Source organism: Nycticebus coucang, chromosome 10 (assembly GCF_027406575.1).
Source record: "Nycticebus coucang isolate mNycCou1 chromosome 10, mNycCou1.pri, whole genome shotgun sequence".
Lineage (NCBI taxonomy): Eukaryota > Metazoa > Chordata > Mammalia > Primates > Lorisidae > Nycticebus > Nycticebus coucang.
The window spans coordinates 34150227-34177997 of NC_069789.1; the positions used below are offsets into that span (position 1 = coordinate 34150227).

At 43.4% G+C, this 27771-nt stretch overlaps 1 pseudogene; it reads left to right on the forward strand.

Annotated features, from left to right (window-relative positions):
• Positions 1 to 25496, forward strand: LOC128596380 (HAUS augmin-like complex subunit 8; annotated as a pseudogene).
• Positions 25497 to 27771: the final 2275 nt, after the last annotated feature.

The window sequence follows — 27771 nt, forward strand, 5'->3', positions numbered from 1 at the left end:
ATGATGGAGTCACAAACGCTAGTATTTGCACTGCTGTCAAAAAAGGTGAAAGCAGTTCCTTGATCATGTCTAATGTGGATGAAAGGGTAGCCTTGATTAACCCCAGGGAGGGAGTTCTCTCCAGCCTGAACCTTCATTTCTCATTAAACAGATGGAGAAGGGTCTTGCTCAGTTTGAACAAGAGGCAGAAAAGAAATTATTAATGTTGGACAAAGAAAAGGAGAAGTGGCAGAAGAAGGCCCATGAGCTGAAGCGCCGACTTCTCCTCTGTCAGAAAAAGTGAGAACTGGAAGATGTCCTTGATGCTCAGGTCAGTTCTGAACAATGTCTTATGACCAGGGGCTCTGAGCTGAGCATTCCAGTGAGGCTGTCTTCCCACCATTTCAGGGAGACTTTGTAATAGGATTTCCCTGCTCATTCACTCTTAACCTTTGCTGGGCTTTTGGAACCATGCACACTCTGGTCCAGGTGTTGGTATATGGTAGTTTCTCAGAGAATGAGGTTATAGTGTAAAGTGCCAACCAGTAAGTGGGACCTTCCTGATAGACTTATGCAATGATGTGCTCTGGGTGGACTGTCCTGGGAAGTCAGTGTGCTGGTGGGAGACACATTAGTCTTAGAGCCATGTGGACAGTGCTGGGACAATGGTGTCCACTTGGGGGTAGGACACAGAACAAACCCTAGGAACCCTGAAAGAACTGTCCAGGGGGATGGGCCCCCTTGCTCAGAGTTTGCTGTAACAATGTGCCACAATTCATTCTGTATGATTCAGGAGGCTGAAAGTCCAAGGTCGAGGCATCACTAGGGTTGGCTCTGATAGCTGTGAGGGGTGATCTGTCCCAGGTCCCTCTCCCTCTCCTTAGCTTGTGGGTGGTGGTTTTCTCCCTGCATCTCTTCACGTGTCTTCCCTGTGTACCTGTGTTCAAATTCCACCTCAAGACATCAGTACTATTAGATTTGGGTTTACCTTAATGACCTCATTTTAACTTGATGACCCTATAAAGACCCTGTCTCAAAATAAGGGTACAACCCAAAGTACTTGGAGTTGGACATCAGAAATTTTGAGGGGCGGTGCCTGTGGCTCAAAGGAGTAGGGCACCAGCCCCCTATGCCAGAGGTGGCAGGTTCAAACCAAGCCCTGGCCAAAAACTGCAAAAAAAAAAAAAATTGTTTTTGAGCCAGTTGTGGTAGCTCAAGCCTGTAACCCTAGCACTCTGGGAGACTCAGGCAGGTGGATTGCTTGATCTCAGGAGTTCGAGACCAGCCTGAGCAAGAGTGAGACCAAATTTCTACCAAAAATAGAAAAAAATAACTGGGTATTGGGGTGGGCATGTATAGTTCCAGGTACCAGAGAGACTGAGGCAAGAGAATTGTCTAAGCCCAAGAGTTTGAGGTTGCTGTGAGCTATGGCACCACAGCACAAAGAGAAGAAGAAGAAAAAAAGAAGAAATGAATTTGGAGGGACACCGCTCAAATTGTAAGACTCAGCAGATTCATGTGGGTATCCCTGCAGCCAGGCCTGGATTGGAGCTGAGTATAAGATCCTTGACCTTATGGTTCACAGTGGAAGGAAAAGAAAAAACAGTGAAGCAAATACAGTTGACCCCTAGACAGCATGAGTTTGAACTACATGAGTGCACTTATTTATAGATTGTATTCAATAAATACATTGTAAAATTTGTTAGCGATTTATGGCAATTAAAAAAAAAACAGATGTGTGCTTGCTTTGGCAGCACGTATACAAAAAAACAGATAAACCTTATACTCTTGAAATACCAAAAAAATTAAGAGAAATTTATTTATTTTATTTTTTTATTAATATTAAATCATATCTGTGTACATTAATGCCATCATGGGGCACCATACGCTGGTTTTATAAACAGTTTGACACATTTTCATCACACTGGTTAACATAGCCTTCCTGGCATTTTCGTAGTTATTGTGTTAAGACATTTATATTCTACATTTACTAAGTTTCACATGTACCCTTGTAAGATGCACCGCAGGTGTAATCCCACCAATCATCTTCCCTCCACTCATCCTCCTCCCTCCCTCCTCTCCCTCTCCTCCTTCCCCATATTCTTAGGTTATAACTGGGTTATAGCTTTCATATGAAAGCCATAAATTAGTTTCATAGTAGGGCTGAGTACATTGGATACTTTTTCTTCCATTCTTGAGATACTTTACTAAGAAGAACATGTTCCAGCTCCATCCATGTAAACATGAAAGAGGTAAAGTCTCCATCTTTAAGGCTGCATAATATTCCAAATTTTATATATGTCATGAATACATAAAATATATGTAGATGATAGTCTATTACTGTGCTAATCAACTGTTATAAGATTTCTGATCAACTATAGGTTATTAGTGGCTAAATTTGGGGGGAGTTAAAAGTTATATGCTGCCAGGCATGATAGTTCACCCCTGTAATCCTATCACTTTGGGAGGCTGAGGCAGGAGAATTGCTTGAGGCCAAGATTTCAAAACCAGCTTGAATAAGAACATCCATCTGTACGAAAATTAGAAAAAATTAGCTGGGTATGGTAGTGCATGCTATAGTCCCAGCTATTCACATGGCCAAGATAGGAAGATCGTGAAGGAAGTGAGCTATAATTGTGCCATTGCCCTCTGGCCCAGGTGCCAGAGTAAGTTTCTGTCTCCAAAGCAAAGTTATATGCCCATTTTTTTTTACTGCTGGGAATGGGGCCTTGGCAGCCCTAATCCTTTATTTGTTTGGGGGTCAACTATATATTTTCACAAACCCCCATGAAGACCCAGATGATATGTGTAGGGAGAAGGTGGGACATGCTGATGTGGCCTTGTGGAAGGCAGGCATTTAAATGGAGTTCTCCAAGGCAGGAGAGCCCAACCTTCCTGGGTCCATTCTGATGCCAGTGGAGGCCCCACACCTAGAACACACTGGAAGGCAGATACATGTCCATGGTGAGGGTCTGGGCCACCCTACTGTCTGCTGGGCTATTTCCAGGAAGAGAGAATGCACAGTCTCCCTGTACCCTCAGAAGCTTCCTGAGCTCTGACCCCCTTTGGGCTCAGGAAAGGGCCAGTGCCGTATCCTAAGCTTGTACAAGCTGTTAAACTTTGGTCTGGTAACTGCAGGGTCTTCAGATCCCTTTTGTTCTGCTTGCAGATTGCGATGCTCAGTCCCTTTGAGGAAGTGGCCACACGCTTTAAGGAACAATACAAGACATTTGCCATGGCCCTAGATTCCACCTGGCATGAGCTCCCTGTGAGATCAGTCCACATGGGAAGAGACAAGCAGCAATATTTAGGTAGGGCATTGGGCATCCAGCAGCACCGTGCATCCTGCAGGATGAGGAGCACATGTCAGTGCTTCCTGCAGGCCTGATGTCATTATGAAAAGTGTCTGGTCCCCCAGAGCTGGCAGAGGACAGTGGGCACTGGTAAGGCTGTGTTAGACTTTAAAGTTCTAGTCTTGAGTAAGTAACTTCTGGGATTTGATCCCAGGGCTGTGGGATTGACAGTAATTTCCTGTCCTGCCAAAAGGTAGGGTTGGCCTGCGGTCCCCTGGGCCCTACAGATGTGCCTCAGAGGCTGGCAGGAGCCACAAGACCACCAGCCCTACCCTGTTTGTCTTCTCAGCAGAGCAGGGAGGTACCCCTTGTGCATGGGGTTTCCCACCTTATTCTCCACTGGAAGACTCTGGTGAGAGTAAAAACTGCTATGTCTCTTCTTTAAGCTCTTTATATCAAGTGTCTTCCCAAAGTCAGAGTTTGGTTTCTAAGAAGAGCTCTCATGGGCCAGCTAAAGATGTTTCTTCTACAGGCTGCTGTAGAAGAGCATTACTGTCTAAAATTCAGAGGTGGACTCTGCTGCAGAACTTTCCACCCACAACTCTTACGAGGCAGAATAAAAATACAGTCCAAGATTGCAAAGGGTTTTGCTTTATTGGCAGCCTCAGAAGAAATAACTCTTAGTAAAATGAGCTTTTCTACAATATGACATTGAACTTTGAAAATGAGCCACCCTAATGACCTCATCTTACCTCAGTCGCTCATATAGGAAAAAGTCACCCTTGGGGGTAGTGTCATGGTTCCAGGATAAGCACATTGCCTGTCGGCACATCTTTTAGTTTTTAGTGCAGCATAACCTGTTTAAACAGACTTCTGTCAAGCCATATGTATCCTAGTTTACCACATGTTTCATGTGCATTTGTCTTTGTTGGAAGTTGTTATTGGAAGGTATAATGGCACAGAATCTCTCATATTGGTGAATAAAATTTACCACTTCTCTTACTGGATGCTTGTCAGTGTCTGGGTTCTGATTTTACAGTAACAGCAGTAACTTCCACATCTGAAACTCCTGTGCTCCATCTCTAAGTTCTATAGGTGGTGGCCAGGAACTGGGCTCAGGACTATGAATTTTCTGTGACTGCCTAAATAATGACCACAGACTGGGTGAGTTCAAACAAATTTATTCCCTCACAGTCTGGGAGGCCAGGAGTCTGACATCAAGGTATTGACAGGATTAGTTTCTTATAGAACAACCGTTCTCAACCTGTGGGTTGCAAGCCGTTTGGACTGTATTAAAGGTTCATGGCATTAGGAACGTTGAGAACCACCTAGAACCTCAAGGAGAGAATTTATCCTAGGCCTTGCTTCTGATGTTGCCAGCACCCCTTGGCCTGTGGCTGCATCAGTGCAGCCTCTGCCTCTGTCTTCATATGGCCTTCTCCATTCACATCTCTTTATCTAAGATTCCCTTGTGTTGTAAGGGCCCTAGGTATTGGGTAAGAGCCCACCCTAATGACCTCTTCTTACCTCAGTCACTCATATACACAGAGACCCTGTTTCCAGTTGATAGCACATTTACAGGTACTTGAGAGGAAGCTGGGACAGACATTTTTTTGTGGACACAATTCAGTCTGAAACATGAGGGAAAAGACACTATAAGCCTCCTGCAAGGTTGCCAAAGCGTGATTCTAATGTACAGTTGGCCTAGAGATGATGTGTGTTGGAGAGAGATGTATTATCTTCATGTATGTGGCAGATGTACTCTAGTTGCAGCTGTCTCTCTGTGCAGGGGTGCTAGGAATGGGAATTCAAATGTTTAAGTTGCTAATGGTCTGGCTGGGGGACCCCAGGAGACACAGACACAGCATAGCCTTTGCTGTGTATTGTGTTGCCTTCACTACGTCTTACATTGGTTTCTGTTGCGGATGCCAGGGTGGGATTTTAGATCTGTTCAAATGACCACCTAGTGGACATGCCTGTCCCATTATCTCATGCCACCATGATTTCAGGCCAAGGGACAAGTGTCTGCCTGCCCTTACCTGTGAGCTCTACCATAGCATCTTGGTTAAGTTAGAACAATCTAGTGAGTCGCTTAACTCATGCCTCTGTTGCCTTGCACATCTTGTAATCTATCACTGATGACCCTTTTTCCCAAAGATACCCTTCAGGCTGAATTGATGACCACTCAACAACAACTGGGGGACCTTGCCATTGGAAAATCAGAAGAAAATGTGCAGGCACTGGACCTACTGAGTGAACTCAAGGACCTCACTGTGGAAAAGGACCTTGAGAAGATGGCAGCCGAGTACCAGCTTCCTTGCATCTGGGCACCGTGAGTCTGGGGATATAGGACTTCAGGCATCTCTGGCTGGTGGGATCTGCCTATCATCACCCCTAAGAGGATACAGGGAGTCAGCGAGAGACTTCTGGACCCCAAGAGGAGGACTAAAACAGTGGAAAACTGGCAAGTGGTCACGTGTGTTCAATCCGTCTAAACCCGCCCGCAACTGTAAGTTCAGTAGCAGCAACACTGCAAACCAGAAAGGCCTTACCTGTGAACTGTTTTGGTGTCTTTGGACTTGGCACTGAGCTGAACTGCCTTGGGGAGAGCCTGAGCGGGAGTGCGGAGAACTTTGGCCTTTGTCTGGGGCCCCAGTCTGAGCCGCTGAGCCAGACGGAGCTAATGGTGTTTGGCTCTGGGTCACAGGCAGACATTGTGAGCGATCTGCCCTGGCAAGCTCTGCCCTCAGGTTCGCAGAGCTGGAATTGGGTGGGAGCTGGTAACCCAGCGACCAAGTAGCCTAAGGGCGGGGTCTGAGCCGCCTTGCAGCCCTAACCCTGGGGGCAGAGGGAGACCAGTGTTGACACACAGGGTAAGTGGATAGCTACTTCAGCAGTGATTCCAGCGACAAGCACTTCCCTGAGAAAGCTTCTGCTCAGTAAGTGAACAAGTTCAAAGTGCCGTTTAAGTGGGCTGAAGAGAGATTTAGGGTGTCTACCTGCTGGGGTTTGAGAAACTAGCAGCCTCCAGTCGTATCAGAACTGTGATTAACATCTCATACCCCAGAAGACCACGTGTTGCCCAGACAATATTCAATAACATATAATACTGCTTTGTTTTTGGTTGTGGGTTTTTTTTTTTTTTTTGGTTTGGTTGTTTTTTTTGTTTATTTTGATGTTGTGGATTGTTGTTTTGTTTTTTAAGTTCAACCTTTTCCATACAGATCCTTTTTCTTTCTCAATTTTTCTAGTTTAATTACAACTTCCCATTGCTGCCTATTTCAATAATTAGAACTTCATTTTTGTTAGTGTTTCTACCGCTATTATTTGGTTTTTCCAGCCAATTTTATCCTGTAAAGTTTTCTGTTTGCTTGTTTTGGTTTGATTTATAGCATTTTTGTCTTTCCTCTCTACTTGGTGGAGGTGGGGTACTGTGTCTGATCAGGTTAGCAAAGAGCTGCTGACCTCAAGGGAACCAACCCACTGGGCACCCCCAGAAGGTGTTTTATTTTTTTTTTAGGTTGTATCAAAGTACCCTACTGTACACCTATATTGCTCTGTCTCCCTCTTTCTGTACATCTCTTCTTTTTGTCAATATTCCTTTTACCCACCCCCCTCTCCTTTCTCTATTTTTCTTATCACTTGGTCCTCCTTTCTTTCATCCCTTTTTTGCTCTTCAACCTTCTCACCATTCTGGTCCTGTAACACTTAGTCCACAGGCACAAGAACTTAAAGAGCAAGAGGAAGTGAAAGGAAAATTAGGGCAAGGAAACATATAAAACAAATCACTCATGAGGAAGAATCAGCAGAAAACTCCAGGCAACATGAAGAACCAGTCCAGAACAACCCCACCAAGGGACCATGAGGTAGCTACTGCAGAGGATTCCACCTATACAGAAATGTTAGGAATGACAGAAAGGGAATTTAGAATACACATGTTGAAAACAATGAAAGAAATGATGGAAACAATGAAGGAAACTGCTAATAAAGTGGAAAATAACCAAAAGGAAATCCAAAAACAGAATCAAATAAGAGATGAACGATATGAAGAATATAAAAAGGATATAGCAGAGCTGAAGGAAATGAAACAGTCAATCAGGGAACTTAAAGATGCAATGGAAAGTATCAGCAACAGGTTAGACCATGCAGAAGAAAGAATTTCAGAGGTAGAAGACAAAGTTTTTGAGATAACTCAGATAGTAAAACAGGCAGAAAAGAAGAGAGAGAAAGCAGAACGTTCACTGTCAGAATTATGGGACTTTATGAAGCGTTCCAACATACGAGTTATAGGAATTCCAGAAGGGGAAGAAGAATGCCCCAGAGGAATGGAAGCCATACTAGAGAATATTATAGAAGAAAATTTCCCAAATATCACCAAAGATTCTGACACACTGCTTTCAGAGGGCTATCGGACCCCAGGTTGCCTGAACTCTAACCGAGCTTCTCCAAGACACATTGTGATGAACCTGTCCAAAGTCAAGACAAAAGAAAAGATTCTGCAAGCTGCCAGGAGTAAGCGCCAGTTGACCTACAGGGGCAAATCCATCAGAGTGACCGCAGACTTCTCTAATGAAACTTTCCAAGCAAGAAGACAATGGTCATCTACCTTTAATCTACTTAAACAGAACAATTTCCAGCCCAGAATTCTGTACCCTGCTAAGCTAAGCTTCAAAATTGACGGAGAAATCAAATCATTTACGGATATACAAACATTGAGGAAATTCGCCACAACAAGACCAGCTCTACAGGAAATACTTCAACCTGTTCTGCACACTGGCCACCACAATGGATCAGCAGCAAAGTAAGAACTCAGAAATTAAAGGACAGAACCATACCTCCACACTGATGCAAAAGATAAAACTAAGCAATGGACTCTCACCAAATAAGACGAATAGAATACTACCACACTTATCAATTATCTCAATAAATGTTAATGGCTTGAATTCCCCACTGAAGAGACATAGATTGGTTGACTGGATTACAACACAAGCCATCCATTTGCTGTCTGAAAGAAACACACCTGGCTTCAAAAGACAAATTAAAGCTCCGAGTCAAGGGTTGGAAGACAATTTTTCAGGCAAATGGAATTCAGGAGAAAAGAGGAGTTGCAATCTTATTTTCAGATACATGTGGATTTAAAGCAACTAAAGTAAAAAAAGACAAAGATGGTCACTTTATATTGGTCAAGGGAAAAATACAACAAGAAGACATTTCAATTCTAAATATCTATGCACCCAATTTAAATGCTCCCAGATTCTTAAAACAGACCTTACTCAGTCTGAGCAATATGATATCTGATAATACCATAATAACAGGGGACCTTGACACTCCTCTTACAGATCTGGACAGATCCTCTAAACAGAAATTAAACAAGGATATAAGAGACTTAAATGAGACCCTAGAACAACTGTGCTTGATAGACGCATATAGAACACTCCATCCCAAAGATAAAGAATATACATTCTTCTCATCACCCCATGGAACATTCTCCAAAATTGATCATATCCTAGGACACAAAACAAATATCAACAGAATCAAAAGAATTGAAATTTTACCTTGTATCTTCTCAGACCATAAGGCACTAAAGGTGGAACTCAACTCTATCAAAAATGCTCGACCCCACCCAAAGGCATGGAAACTAAACAATCTTCTGTTGAATAACAGATGGGTGAAGGAAGAAATAAAACAGGAAATCATTAACTTCCTTGAGCATAACAAAAATGAAGACACAAGGTACCAAAACCTGTGGGATACTGCAAAAGCAGTTTTGAGAGGAAAATTCATCCCTTTAGATGCCTACTTTCGAAAAACAGAAAGAGAGCACATCAACAATCTCACAAGAGATCTTATGGAATTGGAAAAAGAAGAACAATCTAAGCCTAAACTCAGTAGAAGAAAAGAAATATCCAAAATCAAATCAGAGATCAATGAAATTGAAAACAAAAGAATCATTCCGAAAATTAATGAAACAAGGAGTTGGTTTTTTGAAAAAATAAATAAAATAGATAAACCATTGGCCAGACTAACGAGGAATAGAAAAGTAAAATCTCTAGTAACCTCAATCAGAAATGATAAAGGGGAAATAACAACTGATCCCACAGAGATACAAGAGATCATCTCTGAATACTACCAGAAACTCTATGCCCAGAAATTTGACAATGTGAAAGAAATGGATCAATATTTGGAATCACACCCTCTCCCTAGATTCAGCCAGGAAGAAATAGACCTCCTGAACAGACCAATTTCAAGCACTGAGATCAAAGAAACAATAAAAAAGCTTCCAACCAAAAAATGCCCTGGTCCAGATGGCTTCACTCCAGAATTCTATCAAACCTTCAAGGAAGAGCTTATTCCTGTACTGCAGAAATTATTCCAAAAAACTGAGGAAGAAGGAATCTTCCCCAACACATTCTATGAAGCAAACATCACCCTGATACCAAAACCAGGAAAAGACCCAAACAAAAAGGAGAATTTCAGACCAATCTCACTCATGAACATAGACGCAAAAATTCTCAACAAAATCCTAGCCAATAGATTACAGCTTATCATCAAAAAAGTCATTCATCATGATCAAGTAGGCTTCATCCCAGGGATGCAAGGCTGGTTTAACATACGCAAGTCTATAAATGTTATCCACCATATTAACAGAGGCAAAAATAAAGATCACATGATCCTCTCAATAGATGCAGAAAAAGCATTTGATAAAATCCAGCATCCTTTTCTAATTAGAACTCTGAAGAGTATAGGCATAGGTGGCACATTTCTAAAACTGATTGAAGCTATCTATGACAAACCCACAGCCAATATTTTACTGAATGGAGTAAAACTGAAAGCTTTTCCTCTTAGAACTGGAACCAGACAAGGTTGACCTCTGTCACCTTTACTATTCAACATAGTGCTGGAAGTTCTAGCCAATACAATTAGGCAAGACAAGGAAATAAAGGGAATCCAAATGGGAGCAGAGGAGGTCAAACTCTCCCTCTTTGCTGATGACATGATCTTATACTTAGAGAACCCCAAAGACTCAACCACAAGACTCCTAGAAGTCATCAAAAAATACAGTAATGTTTCAGGATATAAAATCAATGTCCACAAGTCAGTAGCCTTTGTGTACACCAATAACAGTCAAGATGAGAAGCTAATTAAGGACACAACTCCCTTCACCATAGTTTCAAAGAAAATGAAATACCTAGGAATATACCTAACGAAGGAGGTGAAGGACCTCTATAAAGAAAACTATGAACTCCTCAGAAAGGAAATAGCAGAGGACATTAACAAATGGAAGAACATACCATGCTCATGGATGGGAAGAATCAACATTGTTAAAATGTCTATACTTCCCAAAGCAATCTACCTATTCAATGCCATTCCTATCAAAATATCAACATTGTACTTTCAAGATTTGGAAAAAATGATTGTGCGTTTTGTATGGAACCGGAAAAAACCCCGTACAGCTAAGGCAGTTCTTAGTAACAAAAATAAAGCTGGGGCCATCAGCATACCAGATTTTAGTCTCTACTACAAAGCCATAGTGCTCAAGACAGCATGGTACTGGCACAAAAACAGAGACATAGACACTTGGAATCGAATTGAAAACCAAGAAATGAAACTAACATTTTACAACCACCTAATCTTTGATAAACCAAACAAGAACATACCTTGGGGGAAAGACTCCCTATTCAATTAATGGTGTTGGGAGAACTGGATATCTACATGTAAAAGACTGAAACTGGACCCACACCTTTCCCCACTCACAAAAATTGATTCAAGATGGATAAAGGACTTAAACTTAAGGCATGAAACAATAAAAATCCTCCAATAAAGCATAGGAAAAACACTGGAAGATATTGGCCTGGGGAAAGACTTCATGAAGAAGACTGCCATGGTAATTGCAACAACAAAAATAAACAAATGGGACTTCATTAAACTGAAAAGCTTCTGTACAGCTAAGGACACCATAACCAAAGCAAAGAGACAACCTACACAATGGGAAAGGATATTTGCATATTTTCAATCAGACAAAAACTTGATAACTAGGATCTATAGAGAACTCAAATTAATCCACATGAAAAAAACCAACAATCCCTTATATCAATGGGCAAGAGACATGACTAGAACTTTCTCTAAAGACGACAGACGAATGGCTAACAAACATATGAAAAAATGTTCATCATCTCTCTATATTAGAGAAATGCAAATCAAAAGAACCCTGAGATATCATCTAACCCCAGTGAGAATGGCCCACATCACAAAATCTCAAAACTGCAGATGCTGGCGTGGATGTGGAGAGAAGGGAACACTTTTACACTGCTGGTGGGACTGCAAACTAGTACAACCTTTCTGGAAGGAGGTATGGAGAAACCTCAAGGCACTCAAGCTAGAACTCCCATTTGATCCTGCAGTCCCATTGCTGGGCATCTACCCAGAAGGAAAGAAATCCTTTTATCATAAGGACACTTGTACTAGACTGTTTATTGCAGCTCAATTTACAATCGCCAAAATGTGGAAACAGCCTAAATGCCCACCAACCCAGGAATGGATTAACAAGCTGTGGTATATGTATACCATGGAATACTATTCAGCCATAAAAAAATGGAGACTTTACATCCTTTGTATTAACCTGGATGGACGTGGAAGACATTATTCTTAGTAAAGCATCACAAGAATGGAGAAGCATGAATCCTATGTACTCAATTTTGATATGAGGACAATTAATGACAAGTATGGTTATGGGGGGGAACAGAGAGAGGGAAGGAGGGAAGTGGGTGGGGCCTTGGTGTGTGTCACACTTTATGGGGGCAAGACATGATTGCAAGAGGGACTTTATCTAACAATTGCAATCAGTGTAACCTGGCTTATTGTACCCTCAATGAATCCCCAACAATAAAAAAAAAAAAGAAAAGGACCTTGAGCTCAGAAGGTATCTCAGAAAATATTTTAAGAAAAAGGGGCCACCCCATCCAGGCAGGATGTGGCTGTTGGCGGCTGAATTATTGGAGCGGCTCCAAGTTCTCCTTAGGACTTACAAGGAGTTCAGTTCCCTAAGTGATCTATTCTCCCCCCAGATATTGCACAAAATGGGCAAAGCCAGTAGATGTCATTGTTATCCAAGTTGGGAGTTCAGAATTGGGGGGGGGGTATTTATTCCACTGTATGGCACAAGTGTCTTTTACTTGCTCTTATCTTTGAGCTCTATCATAGCATCTCAGTTAAGTTAGAACAATCTAGTGAGTTGCTCAGTGACAAGAGGTGTGGGACCAGTTTTAGCCTTTTAGATGTGGCTAATCTATTCTATTGTCATTTGTTAAATTTGGATTCTATTCTCGAATGTTTTTATTCTCTTTGTCAAATATCAGATGGTGATATGAGACCAGTTACATTCCTAAGTTCTCTGTTCCAAAGATTTATATCGCTATTTCTGCCTGTATGCCAGGTAGGATGATGCCTAGGCTCACGAGTGGGACCTCCATGAAAAAGGAGGCCCAGTGTTTAGTGGGTCTCTCCTGTGGGGTGAAATGAGAGATCTTTCCTTCCCTGCTTGCTTGCAAAGAGCCCCCATCAAGCTTCTCACTTGGGGGAAGGATTTCTTGTCCTCTTGGCAATGGCCTGCGTACCTGAAATTTGTTTTCTTGGAGTCACAGCTTGCCTCAGCAGCGATGATATGTACTTGTCTATCTTCTTTCTTAGCTCATCTCCTCACCTTCAGCTTCACTGAGTCCATTCGGTTCAGTATCTCTCCCTCTGGACAGAAGCCTGTGGTGAAAGTTGCCTATACTCAGCCATCGTATGGTGCCACTAGCTATGGGCAGGAACAGTGGCACAGAGCAGCTGCATGCCGACCTGACAAGGGGTCTGTGCATGCATTACCTTCTCTTTTTATGAAACTGCTTGTGGGAACCTCAGGGGAGGGGTGGCTGTTGGGAAGTTGGTTGTTTCACTCACACCCCTGCGTCTTCCAGAGCTGATGGCCCACCTCTTATTTTCTTGAGTTCTTTATAGATTATTAGCCCTTTGTTGAATTGGTAGCATGCAAGTATCTTCTTTCACTTTGAAGGCTTGGCTCTTTGCTTTGTTGATTGTGTTCATAGCTGTGCAAAAACTTTTTAACTTGATCAGTTCCCATTTATTTTTGTTATTGCTGCAATTGCCTTTGGGGTTGTCTTCATAAATTCTTTCCCCAGACTGGTATTAAGAGTTTTTCCCGGGTGGCGCCTGTGGCTCAAGGAGTAGGGTGCCAGTCCCATATGCCGGAGGTGGCGTGTTCAAACCCAGCCCCAGCCAAAAACCACCAAAAAAAAAAGAAAAGAGTTTTTCCCGTGCTTTCTTCTAGAGTATTTAGAGTTTCATGTCTTAAGTCACCAAGGATAAAATATTTAAACTTAACAATTGACAGTGACAAGAGGTGTGGGTCCAGTTTCAGCTTTTTCGATGTGGCTAACCAGTTCTTCCATCTCAATTTATTAAATATGGATTCTATTCTCCAATGTTTTTGTTCTCTTTATCAAAGATCAGATGGTGATATAAGACCAGTAGCATTCCTAAGTTCTCTGTTCTGTTCCATAGATTTCTAGTGCCAATGATGTGCTAAATGTGTGTAGTGTACCCTGAAGTCTGGTAATGTGATGCCTCCTGATGGGTTCTTATTTTGTAGAATTGCATTGGCTATTTTGGTTTTGTTTCCAGTTCCACACAAAACATAGAACTATTTCTTTAAGATTTCAGTGTTTGGGCTCGGCATCTGTAGCTCAAGCAGCTAAGGTGCCAGCCACATACACTAGAGCTGACAGGGTTGAATCCAGCCTGGGCCTGCCAAACAACGACAGCTACAACCAAAAAATGGTTGGGCGTTGTGGTGGGCGCCTGTAGTCCCAGCTACTTGGGAGGCTGAGGCAAGAGAATTGCTTAAGCTCAAGAGTTGGAGGTTGCTGTAAGCTGTGATGCCACAGCACTCTACCCAGGGGCAACAGCTTGAGGCTCTGTCTCAAAAAAAGAAAAAGATTTCAATGTATGATGTTGGTATTATTTTTGTTTGTTTTTTGAATTTTGCTTTCAACTGACTTTCACTTGTCTTAGTTTGAAATTTTTTTTAATTTCCTTTTTTTTTTTTTCTTCCTTTAGTGATTCTCTTGCCCTTAGACTCCCAAGTAGCTGGAACTACAGGTACCCACAACACCCACCTTTTTTTTTTTTTGGTAGAGATGGGGTCTGTGTCTGGCTCATTCTGGCTCAGGATGGTCTTGAACCTCTGAGCTCAGGCAATCCATCCGCCTCAGCCTCTTAGAGCACTAGGATTATAGGTGTGAGCCACCATGCCTGGCCTGATGTTGGTATTTTGATGGAGATTGCATTAAATCTATGGATTGTTTTGAGTAGTATAGACATTTTGACAATGTCTTCCCAGCCATAAGTGTGGCATGTTCTTCCATCTATTAATATCCTCTGCTATTTCTTTTCTTGGTGTTCTGTAGTTCTTTGTAGAGATGCTTCACATCCTTTCTTAAGTAAATTTTAGGTATTTACTTTCTTTGTGTGCTTTGATTCTCAGCTTGATTGTTTTTGCTGTATATGAAGGCTACTGATTTGTGGACACTGATTTTTATATCCCAAGATACTGCTGTAGTTCTTGATCACTTCCAGGAGTCTTGTGGTTGAGCCCTTAGGATTTTCTGCATATAATATCATATGGTCAACGAAGAATGATAGTTTGACCACCTCTTTGTCCATGTGGATACCCTTGATATCCTTCTCTTGCCTAATTGCACTGGCTACAACTTTCAGCACTATGTTGAATAGTAGTGGCAAAAATGGACATGTCTGGTTCCAGTTTTAAGTGGAAATGCTTTCAAGTTTGTCATAGCTTCTCTCAGTGTGCGAAGTGTCTCATCTTTGCCTGCCTTAAGTGTTCTTATTTAAAAAAGATGCTGAATCTTGTGAAATGCTTTTTCTTTGTCTATTAAGAGGATCATGTGGTCTTTGTTTTTACTTTGGTTTATGTGGTGAATTACATTTATGAATTAGTGTATGTTGAACCAGTGTGACATCCCTGGCATAAAGCCCACCTGGTCATAATTTTTTATTTTTTGATGTGTAGATAATTTTTTTATGAGTAAATTTATTTCAGGTTAATGTGTGAGTACAAGCAATTGGGTCAAGATATTTGATTTAGTTAGGTAGAGTTCATCTTGTGGTTATGTCTCACATATAAAAGGTGTGCCAACCCCTCCACCCTATGCCCATTTGGTGAGAGCATCCCAACCCCTACCCCCCTTTTGCTAGAATTTTATTTACTGAGTGCTTTTGCATTGATAGTCATTAATATTTATAGTTTTCCTTTTTGTTGAGTCTTTTCCTGGTTTTGGTATTGGGGTGATATTTACTTCATAGAGGGAGTTGGGGAGGGTCCCGTCCTTCTCAATGTTTTAGGATAGATTCTGCAACATAGAATTCTGGTGTAAAACTGGTCCAAGACTGTTTTTTTGTTTTTTTCCTTTTTCGAATCTTTTATTGTTGTAATTTTGGTGCTTGATGTTGGTCTGTTCAAGAGTTATTTTTCTTCCTGGCTGAGTCTAAGGAGGTAGTATGGTTTCTGAAATTGGTCAATTTCCTTCATGTTTTCAAATTTCTGGGCATAGAGTCTTTTGGTAGTAATCAGTGATGATCTTTTGGATCCATGTGGTATCTGTTTATCCTTTTTCATTTTTGAGTTTGTTAGAGATCTTTTATTTCTAGTTAATCTGGCCAATTTCATTTACTTTTCAAAGAACCAGCTTTTTGTTTCATTGATTTTTCTGAGTGGTTTTTCTTTTCTTTTTATTTTTTTTTAAGTTTTTGGCTGGGGCTGGGTTTGAACCCACCACCTCCAGCATATGGGGCTGGGACCCTACTCCTTTGGCCACAAGCACTGCCCAGTTTTTCTTTTATTCTCAATTTCATTTACTTATGATCTAAATTTTGGTTCTTTTCTAGTAGGTTTGAGATTGGATTACTCTTTTTTCAGTTCTTTGAGATGACTCTTAGATTGGTGATTTGCACTCTTTCAAACTTCTGGATGGGGGCACTTAATGCAATAAATTTCTTTCTTAGGACTGCTTTTGTAGTAGCTCAGGTTTTGATGGCTTATGTCTTCATTTTCATTTTATTCAAAGAATCTAATGATTTTCTTCATTTCCTCCTTGACCCATCATAAGGTTGTTTAGTTTCTGTGACTCTGTGTGGGGATGAAGGTTTTTGTTGGAGTTGAGGTCTACTTTTATTCATTATGGCCCCAAAAGATATAAGGTATAATTTCTATTCTTTTTAATGTGTTGAGGTTTGTTTTGTGTGGTAGAATATGATCAATCTTGGAGAATGATACAAGCTGAGAAGAACATGTATACAGAGCATTTCACCACAACACTACTGAATATATCTGTTAGGCCCATTTGTTCTGAGGTTGTGTTTAACTCCATTGTTTGGTTTCTGCTTGGATGACCTGTCCAGTTCTGTCAGTGGGGGGTCAATATCCCTGACTATATTATGGTGGTGTAGGTTATCATATTGTTCAAAACAAGTAGGATTCATTTTATAAATCTGGGGGCATATGGTTTCCATGATCAATATCTAGAGTCCATCTTTGTTTTTCTTTACTTGTGTTGCTTTAAAGTCAATTGTATCTGTTAAAACAATGTTGACTCCTGCTTTATTTTGTTTTTTGTTTGCCTGAAATAGTGTTTTACAGCCCTTCACCCTGAGTCTTAATTTGTCTTGGGGAGTTAGATGTGTGTCCTGAACACAGCATATACTTGGCTTTTACCTTTTTATCTAGTCAGCCAGTGTATGTCTTCAGTGGGGAATTGAAGCCATTTACATTTATTGAGAGAATTGACAAGTATGGTGAAGTTGTGTTTATCCTGTTTTGTGGATGTCTGTCGCCTTGCTTTGTTCTTCAGTGTCCAGGAAGACACTTTACTTTGCTGGTGGTCCATTGTGTTGATCTGTGTATAGTACAAGTCTGAGTACTTCCTGCAGAGCTGGTCTTGTAGTGGCAAATTTGCTCATTGTTTGCTTGTTGGTAGAAGAATGTTTCTCCACTGAATATAAAACTTAGTTTTGCAAGATACAGAATTCTAGGTTGGCAGTTGTTTTTGTTCAAAAAGATTGATGGTGGGAACCTATTCTCTTCTTCCTTGTAAAGTTACCACTGAAAAGTCTGCTGGCACCATAATGGGCTTGCCTTTGTAGGTCAACTGTTTATGCCTGGCTGCTTGCAGAACATTGTCTTTCCTTTTGACATGGGCCATTTTAATTATAATGTGTCCAGGAGATGGTTTGTTTGAATTTAGTCATCCAGTCATCCTGAAGTTCAATAGCATGTAGTATCTGTATGTCTTCCTCAGCAATATCTTTGATTCATATATTTGTATACTTTGCATAGTTCCATATCTAAAAGATTGCTCTGCTTTTGTTCTCTTTTCTGCCTTGTTAAACGTTTGGGTTAACTCAAAAGTGTTAGCATTCTGAGAGTATTTCTTCATAATTTAATTTGTTGCTGAAACTGTCTGATGTGTTTTGAATCTCTCTGAATGCCTCTTTCATTTCCTTAAGCTCCATTATACCTTCCTAATTATGTCTAGATCCTTGGTGACTTTATGTTTAGTGTCATTGCCTTCCTGAGACAATTTTTAGACTTCATTCATTCAGCATATTTTCTATGCATATTCTGAATTCCATTTCAGCCATTTCAACAAATTCTTTGTAGGTGGCATTTTTTTTTTTTTTTTTTTTTTGCTGTAGCTTCATTGTATTTCCGTGTAGGAGTTGATCTGCTCTGAGCTTTTATTTTGCTGGGGTTCTTTTGATAATTCCTTTTCATGTGTGTTATCTATTTTTTTTTTTTTAAAACTTAAGCTAAAACGTTAGGGTGTCACTGACATAGTTGAGAGATACTCTCATTGGGCTTGATTAGCTGGCTCAGAGGAGGTAGTCAAGGTCTAGAGAGCAGATTCTGGGCCAACCAAGTGGCAAATACCAGCTTTAGTGGGTTCAGCATGTTCTAGGGCCATTTTGATGCCCAGTCAGGTGAACTGATATCCTGGAACATATAGCACTCCACATGTTTTTCTGGGTCTTGGGAATGCAGAGTGGAAGCTCTTTGTCCCACCAGTTGCCCAGCAGATTTAAGGGCTGCTCGGCTACCAGATCCTGTGGCTAGTATTAGTTTCATAGGCCTCAGGGGGCAGAGCTCTTCAATTCTCTTCCAGGACCTGCTGAAGTAAATCAGTAGCTTGCTGTTCTGCCATCCACTTAGCAGATTTTAGGACCATTAGTTAGATACCAACTCTGAGGGGATGATGTCAATTTCAGAGGCCCTGGGAGATGGAGCTCATCACGCCCCTTTGAGGAGCTGCCAAAGCAAAGCACCAGATTGCTATTCCAATAGCCTGCTCAGCAGGGTTTGAAGGTGGCTTCAATACTAAATCTGGCAGGCTGATGTCAGTTTCAAATGTGGAGTTCACATTTCTTCTAGGACCTGTCAAGGCAAAGCAGCAGCTTGCTGTTCCACTGTCCCACTCAGCAGGGTTTGGCAGCTGCTTGGATACTACAACTGGTAGGTTGATGTCAGTTTCAAAGGCCCCAGGATGTGGAACTCACCACATCCTTTTGCCCAGTTAAATGAGCTACTGCTTTCTCTGGAGACCTTCCTGCCCACAGCCTGTCAAAGCTGCCATGTTAAGGGCTTCATGGAATGTGGACTCCTGAGGTCCAGCCTGCTTTTCTCTAAGTTGGATGTAGTTGTGGCAGGACTTCCAGTTGACTCCTAACCTAGGGGCAGTGTGCAGATGGCAGGCTAAACTGTCCATGAGGATGAGGTGAGGTCAGAACCAGCCAGATAGGAGGTAGGTACAGCCTAAGCACCATCTTGCCAGTGTCGGTGCAAATGAACCAGTGTTTCCTTTTGCAGTGTGTAGGGGAGGCACTCCCAGATCCCAGCCTACTAACGTTGTCATCAGGTCGCACAATGTGGGGCCTCCTGAGTTTTAGCCTGATATAGTAGGGAGGCAAGCCCTATCTTTTTTCACTATACCCCGTCTAATCCATGGGTAGTTCCCACTGGATGCCAGTGAGAGAGTAGCTGGCCTCCACAGTGCACAGTTATATGGTTGCCATGAGGTAGGAGCAGGGCCTAGACTTTTTGCTGCTCTAGTACCTGTGAGTTGGGGCACCAGCTCAACTAGGCTGTCTAAGCCAGGTGGGTCTTCCCAAAATGCCAGCACAGAGTGAAGCAGGCCTCAGCAAGGGGCACATTATCTGTTTGCTAATGGGGTGAATGGGCTGTGGCTACAAGCAGGCTAGAGCCAAAATTGGCCTCTATTCTTTCAGTTGCAGGGAGGTTCAGAGGAGAAACCAACTAGGTACAGGAAAGCTGGGTCTCTGGTCCCTCACGGCACTTTCCTGTGGGATTCCTATCTTTCCTGTGGGAGATTCCTATGTGTTACTCTTCATGGAGAACCCCTGGGTGGGGCAAGGGGATCCTTCTTGCCCTTCTATTTGGTTCTCACCTCCTTCAGATCTGATCCATGCCGTGTCTGTCCTCTCCTCTCTTTACCTCTTTCTCATCTTTGTCCTTGGAGCTCTTCTCGATGGGGTTACTGAACATCTCTGTTGCCTCTCCCTCTGCTCACTTCAGTCTAACATTCCTACCTCCAGTCAGGATAATCTGATGAGAGCTGCCTCTAGTCAGCCATTTGTCTCCTCCATTCATGTTTTAAATGTATTGTGGTATTAGGGGTTGGAAATATTTTTCCTATACTCTTTACTGAAGTATAAATGCACACAGAAAAGGCACAGATCCTAAGGGACTAGTTAATGATTGTGATGAAGCCCATGTCCTTGTGGGGCCAATACGCCCTGAGCTCCTCAGGATACCTTTTTCTCTCCCCCAGGAGATTTCTAATTATAGGCTTTTCTCCATCTCTTCAAAAAAAGAATCTTTATTTCTCTTCCTTACAGTGCTAACTCCATTCCCTGAGGTACCTAAAATATTTGAAAAGGATTCAGGAGAAATAGCTGCCACCCACTGTGGTATTTCTTCTATCCTGTGCTGCAGAATAAAATCACGACACACCAAATGTGTACAGATGGCAAAGGTCACAGGTTTGAGTGGTTAAATATGCAGAATGCAATGGAGAAGTATGCATGACATTTAAGCGGCATGAGGGCAGAGGCTTTATCCTTTTCATGGCTGTCCTACCTGCTCCTGAGATAGTGCCCAGTTATCTGAGTCAGTTTTCTGTTGCTTCTAACAATAATTGAAACTGGGTAACTTACTAAAAAGAAAAACATTTTTTTTTCTTCTGAGACAGTCTCAAGCTGTCACCCTGGGTTAGAGTGCTGTGGAGTCACAGTTCACAACCTCAAATTCTTCTGTTGAAGCGATTCTCCTGCCTCAGCCTCCCAAGTAGTTGGGACTACAGGTGCATGCTACAACACCTTGCTATTTTGTTGTTGTCACAGTTGTCATTGTTTTAGTTGGCCCAGGCCTGGTTTGAACCCTCCAGCCTTTGGTATATGTGGCTGGTACCATATCCACTGAGCTACTGGCACTGTCCATTTATTTTTTATATTTCTGAGACTGAAGTTCAAGATCAAAGGGTCACATCTGGTGAGAGCCTTATTGCTGGTGGGGACTCTGCCATGTTTGTGGTGATGCAGGATGTCACATGGTGACAGTGCTGAGCATGCTAGCTTGAGCGTCTTTCATAATGCCACCAGTCCCACTTCTGTGATAACCCATTACCCCATTCATTCATGAATTGCCTAGCATTCATGACCCAATCTCCTCTTAAAGTCCCCACCTCTCAATGCTGCCACATTAGGGGTTACATTTCAGCATGAGTTTGGTGTGGACATTCAGACCATAGCACCAATAGAGTGCTGATGTGCCCTAAGTATTCTTAAACTAAGCAGTCCTCTTTTATGCCTGCTGGTACTATCTTGGGGGTTGCCCTGCTTGAGTCTTCTCAGAAAAAATTTTGCTTACTCTTGCTTTCCCACCAGACACATACTTGATATGGAAATTCCCATCCCCAATGTTACAGCCCCTGGGGCACCATGAAGGGGCTCTGCTTTTATCTGGCACTCAGCTTTAGAGAGTGAAATTCCTTCATTCCTTCTCTTATCACATAAGTTTTGTGCAGGTACTGGATCTCTCTGCTGAGGCGAATAAAGAGGCTGCCTTATCAGACCAGGAAGTATGAGAAGAGGCCCAGGGCATGGCACCTCACACCCGGTGGTATTTCAGCCAAGAAGGTGCCTGTGAGGAGACCCAGGGAACACTTGAAAGCTCTCCCCTCTCTGGGGACGAGCCGCATGTCCTGTGCATACCCACTCAGCCCATGTGCACCAACCATAATGAACACCTTCCTTCATGCACCCAAGAGAAGTCATCTGGTGCTGCTTGTTCCAGAAGGTATTTACAATGACTGAGATAAATTGAGGAGATGTGAGCACTTCATACACTGCCCTAGAGGTACAACCATTTTTGTCTAATTATCTTGTTTGATTTATTAAAAAAAAAAAAAGCTGCCCCTGTGGCTCGGTGAGTAGGGGCCGGCCCCATATACCGAGGGTGGTGGGTTCAAACCCAGCCCGGCCAAACTACAACAAAAAATAGGCAGGCATTGTGGTGGGGACCTGTAGTCCCAGCTACTTGGGAGGCTGAGGCAGGAGAATCACCTAAGCCCAGCAATTGGAGGTTGCTCTGAGCTGTGATGCTATGGCACTCTACCAAGGGCAACATAGTGACACTCTATCTCTAAAAAAAACAAAACTGTTTTGGAATCAAAGCCTTGTTTTCTACACAGATGGATGGTGTAAAGGGCTACATTGTTTCAGATTTTTCTTTTCTTTTTTTTTTTTTTTTTGACTTTACTGCCCTCGGTAGAGTGCCATGATGTCACAGGACTCACAGCAACCTCTAGCTCTTGGGCTTCAGCGATTCTCCTGCCTCAGCCTCCCGAGCAGCTGCGACTACAGGCGCCCACCACAACGCCCGGCTATTTTTTGGTTGCAGTTCAGCCGGGGCTGGGTTTGAACCCGCCACCCTCAGTATATGGGGCCGGCGCCCTACTCACTGAGCCACTGGCACCACCCTGTTTCAGATTTTTCTTAGGCAAAACTTGGGCCTTGGGAAATCCAAGACACAAGGGTGGTTTTGAAGAATGTTTGACAGCAAGATAGGAATTGGTCATACATTGGTTGTGGTCCCATGTGCCAGTGGGTATTGCTATAGGATGCTCGCCATTTAGCCTGTGGCCCATAGAATTCTTCGCTGGGAGAGGGGACAGCACTGATGATGCCTGGGAGTGGGAACATCAATGATGATGCCTAGGAGTTGGGACAGCAATGATGATATCTGGGAGTGGGTATAGTAATAGGGGAGAACAACAGTGATGGTGCCTGGGAGTTGTGGACAGTGCCAATGATGTCTGGGACTGGGGACATCCTGATGATTCCTGAGAGGGGGGACAGCACTGATGATGCCTGGGAGTGAGAAGAGCACTGACGATGATGTGTGAGAGTGGGGACAGCAATGATGATGCCTGGGAGCAGGGACAGCAGTGATTATGCCTGGGTTTGAGAACAAAACTGGTGATGCCTGGGATTGAGGTCAGCACGATGATGATGCCTGGGAGTGGGGACAGCACTGATGATGCCTTGGAGTGATGACAGAATGTGGACAGAACTGATGACACCAGGGAGTGGGGATAGCACTGCTGATGCCTGGGAGTGGTGACAGCTTCCATTATGCCTGGAAGGGAGGGCAACACCGATGATGTCTTGGAGTGGGGACAACATTGATGGTGCCTGGGAGTGGGAACAGCACCAATGATGCCTGCGAGTGGGGCTAACGATGATATTGCCTGGAAGTGGGAACAGTTTCAATGATGCCTTGTAGGGAGGACAACACTGATGATGACTGGTAGTGGGGACAGCAGTGATGATGCCGGGGAGTGAGGAGAGCACTGATGATGATGCGTGAGTGTGGGGACTGCACCGATAATGCCTTGGAGTGGGGATTGCACTGATGATGTCTGGGACTGGGGACACCATTGATAGTGCCTGGAATTGAGGACAACATTGGTGATGCCTGAGAGTGAGGACAGCACTGATGATGATGCCTGGGATTTGGGACAACAGTTTTAATGCCTGGGAGTGATGCCTAATGATGCCGGGGAGTGGCGACAGCACTGATGATGCCTGGGTGTGGGTACCGCATTGATGATACCTGCGAGTATGGACAACACTGATGATGCCTGGGAGTAGGGACAGCACCAATGATGATGCCTGGGAGCGAGGAAAACACTGACGATGCCTAGAAGTGAGGACAGCACTATTGATGCCTGGGAATGGGGATAGCATTGATGATGTCTGGGATTGGGGAACATATCGATGATGCCTGGGAGGTGGGACAACAGTGATGATGCCTGTGAGTTGGGACAGCACTGATGAAGCTTGATAGTGGGGACTGCACTGATGATGCTTGGGAGTGAGGACAGCACTACTGATGCCTGGGATGGGGTCCATATTGATGATGCTGGGTAGTAGGACAACACTGATAATGCCTGGCAGTGGGGTCAGCACTGAGGATATCTTGGGTTGGGGATGACACTGATGATGCCTGTCAATGGGGACAGCACTGATGATGCCTGGGAGTGAGGATAGTAGTGATATGCCTGAGAGTGGGGATAGCATCAATGATGCTTGGGAGTGGGGACATTATTGATGATGTCTGGGAGGGAGGACAGCGCTGATGGTGCATGTGAGTGGGGACAGCACTGATGGTGCATGTGAGTGGGGACAGCACTGATGATGCCTGGGAGTGGGGACAGCACTGATGATGCCTGGGAGTGGGGACAGCATTGATGATGTCTGGGAGTGAGGATATCACCAATGATGCCTGGGAGTGAGGACAACATTGATGATGCCTGGATGTGGGACAGCACTGTTGCTACCTGGGAGTGAGTATGTCACCATTGATGCTTGGAGTGAGGACAGCAGTGATGATGCTTATGAGTGGGGACCGAATCCATGACGCTTGGGCAGTAGGACAACACTGATGATGTCTGGGAGTTGGGGAAACACTTTTGGTGCCTGGGAGGGGGGTCAGCACTGAAGAAGTCTGCGACTGGGGAGGACACTGATGATGCCTAGGAGTGGGGACAGCACTGATGATCCCTGAGGTTGGGGACAACACTGATGATGCCTAGGAGTGTAGACAGCACTGATGATGCTTGGGAGAGGACAATACCGATGATGTCTGTGAGAGAGGAGTGAGAAGAACACCGATGATGCCTGAGAGTGGGGACATCACTGATGTTGCCTTGGAGTGGGGACCATCATGCCTGGGAGTGGGGACAGCACTGATGATGCCTGGGAGGGAGGAGAGCACTGATGATGATGCCTGGGAGTGGGGATCATATCAATCATGCCTGGGAGGGAGGACTACACTGATGATGCCTGGGAGTGATGAGAGCATTAAGGATGATGTGTGAGAGTGGGGACTGCACCAATGTTGCCTGGGATTGAGGTCAGCACTGATGATGATGCCTGAGATTGATGACAACACAGATGATGCCTGGGAATGGGGCAGAACTGATGATGCCAAGGAGTGGCAATAGCACTGATTATGCCTGGGTGTGAGGACAACACTAGTGGTGCCTGGGATTGGGGACAGCACCAATGAACCTTGGGAGTGGGGACAGCACCGATGAACCCTGGGAGTGGGGACAGCAGAGATGAAGCCTGGGAGTCGGGACAGCACTGATTATGCCTGGGAGTCGGGACAGCACTGATTATGCCTCGGAGTGGGGACATCACTGATGATGCCTGGGAGTGATGACAACTCTGATGATGCCTGGAAGGGAAGACAACACTGATGATGTCTTGGAGCGGGGACAGCACCGATGATGCCTGGGAGTTTGGACAGTACCGATGATATCTGGGAGTGGGGAGAGCAATGATGATGCTGGGAGTGGGGAAGTGTTGATGATGCCTGTGGGGGAGGACAACACTGATTATTCCTGGGTGTGGTGACAGCACTTATTATTACTGGGAGTGGAGACAGCACCAATGTTGCCTTGAATTGGGACACCACTAATGCTTCCTTGCAGTGGGGACAGTGCCATGATGCCTGGGAGTGTGGACATCACTGATGATTCCTGTGAGTGGGGACAGCACCAGTGATGCCTGGGATTGGAGACAATCCCCACCCCAAGCTTCTCTGAAGGGCAACTCTTTATTTTTTTTGAGGCAGAGTCTCACCATGTCACCCTGGATAGAGTGCCATGGTGTCACAGCTCAAAGCATCCTCAAACTCTTGGGCTTATTTGATTCTCTTGCCTCAGCCTCCCAAGTAGCTGGGACTACAGGTGCCTGCCACAATGCCCAACCATTTTTTGTTACAGTTTTTTAGCTGACCTGGGCCTGGTTCAAACCCGCCACCCTCAGTATATGTGGATGGCGCTGTAACCACTGTGGTACGGTGCCAAGCCTGAAGGAAAACTCTTGAGAGTAAGTCTCACCAATCTATGTTTTATGGAGTGTCCATATATTGCTGATATCCATTAAATTCGTGAGTCAGTGCTCTTGGGTATATACCTATGGTTAATATTTTTGAGTTATAGGATAGCAGCAGGGTTTCTAATTTTTTAGGTACGTTATTGTTCACCACAAGACTACTTTCCCTCTCTCTCCAGTTATAAAAATTATTTCCATGTTAATGATTGAAATACCTCACTGTTTCAGTTTTCATGAGTATGATTATTAATGAAGTTGTGCTGCTTTCATAAATTTATAACTATTTAGGCTTGGTGCCCATATCTCAGTGGTTAGGGTGCCAGCCACATACACCGGGGCTGGTGGGTTTCTACCCGTTCAGGGCCTGCTAAACAATAGTCAGGCGTTATGGCAAGCACCTGTAGTCCCAGCTACTTGGGAGGCTTAGTCAAGAGAATCACTTAAGCCTGAGAGTTTGAGGTTGCTGTGAACTGTGATGCCATGACACTCTACCCAGGGAGACAGCTTGAGACTCTGTCTCAAAAAAACAAAACAAACAAAACCCCAATGATTTAAACTTCTAAGTATAATACTTGGTGTGCTTATACATGATCTTGTTTCATGCTTGGTATAATGTATTCTAGATCTTGGCGTTAATTTAACATTTGTCCAATTTCTGTCCAACATCTATCCTTGTTTTTTTTTTCACTTATTCAGGGATGCAAATCCTGTCTTTTGATACATACTTTCGCTTTTTATTTTTCTTCATGTACCTTAAAACCTATTGTTCTTTAAGCCTGGCTATTTTTTGGTTATAGTTGTCATTGCTATTTGGCAGGCCCAGGCTGGATTCGAACCCACCAGCTCCCATGTATGTGGTTGGCTCCTTAGCCTCTGAGCTACAGTCGCCAAGCCAATAATGGTCTTAAATGCTCTTAACTCTAAAAGATAAATGCTGAAGTGAATGGAAATGAAATGATATGGGATTTGCTTCCAAATAATTCTGGGTCTGAGGAGGAACTGGCCAATCTTGTTTGATTTGTTCCCTATGTGTTGGTAAATGGGTTAAACAAAGGCTGATTATACTGTTCTCTTTACTTTTGTATGTGTTTTTAAAACTTTTTTTTTTTTTTGAGACAAAGTCAAACTATGTTGCCCTCAGTAGAGTGCTGTACAATCACAGCTCATGGCAACCTCAACCTCTTGGGGTTAAGAAATTCTCTTGCCTCAGCCTCCCAAGTATCTGTTACTACAGGCGCCTGCCACAATGCCCATCTATTTTTTTGGTTGTAGTTGTCATTGCTGTTTGGCAGGCCCGGCCTGGGCTCAAACCCGCCACCTTCAGTATATGTGGGGGCTGGTGCCCAAGCCACTGAGCTACAGGTGTCAAGCCATGTTTTTAAAACTTTTATTAGGGAAAATTCCAAAGTAAGGAAAAATGACATTTACAAATTTTTTTTGTTCAGTTTCACTCTTTGCCCATCCTCAGGTACCATGATTTCAGCCTACCTCACAGCAACCTTAACCTTCTGGGTTCAAGCAATCTTCCAAGGAGCTGGGACTATAGGTGTCCACCACAATGCCCAGCTAATTTTTCTTTCTCTTTTTCTTATATATTTTTTTTTTGAGATAGGGTCTGACTCTATCTCCCTGGGTAGAATGCTGTGGCATTATCATAGTTCATAGCATCCTCAAGCTCTTGAGCTTAAGCGATCTTCTAGCCTCAACCTCCAAGTAGCTACAACTACAGGTGCCTACCATGATGCCCAGCTAGCTTTTCTATTTTTTTTTTTTTTGAGACAGTCTCACTATGTCACCCTCAGTAGAGTGCCATGGCATCACACCTCACAGCAAAGTCAAACTCTTGGTTTCAAGCGATTCTCTTGCCTCAGCCTCCCAAGTAGCTGTGACTATAGGCACCTGCCACAGCACCCGGCTATTTTTGTTGTTGTTGTTGTTGTCA